The sequence below is a fragment of the Apaloderma vittatum genome, unplaced genomic scaffold (assembly GCF_000703405.1).
Source record: "Apaloderma vittatum isolate BGI_N311 unplaced genomic scaffold, ASM70340v1 scaffold6222, whole genome shotgun sequence".
Classification (NCBI taxonomy): domain Eukaryota; kingdom Metazoa; phylum Chordata; class Aves; order Trogoniformes; family Trogonidae; genus Apaloderma; species Apaloderma vittatum.
In genome coordinates, this window is record NW_009702959.1 from 9299 (window position 1) to 9815 (window position 517).

Genomic DNA, 517 nt, shown 5'->3' on the forward strand with positions numbered 1-517 from the left:
GAACGTGGTGACTTTCCAGCTACATGGTTACTTTCCCTGCCCATTGCTCTCTTGTCTTGAGGATGAGATTAGAACAGAGGAAATGACAAAACAACAGCAATACGCATCCCATTTTTTTGAGTGGGAGCTCAGCAGCTCATCCTTGGTAGCAGAAACAGTGGATAAACTCCCTTCCTTGGACCACTGAGAAAACTCTGCAGAGGGACTATCGCATGGTTTTGCCTTCCAAACTTCCAGTCCAGAGCTACCTACAGGAAAGAAACTTGCAGCTTGTTGGCTTCCCACGTCCCAGACCTGGAAGGACTCAGCAGCCGAGTCTAAATAAGCAAACCTGCCAAAGCTCATTTCCAGTTCGAGGCCTCCTTATCAGCAGGGTCTTTTTTCCAAAGCTATTTCTGTTTGCCTTTCCTCTCCAGGCAGGGTTTAGCCGCAACCAGCAAACACTCTAAGACCTTATTTTGGGGATTTTGACCCTCAACAGCCACTTTGTTCTCTGGAATATTTCATTTTTCCCCAT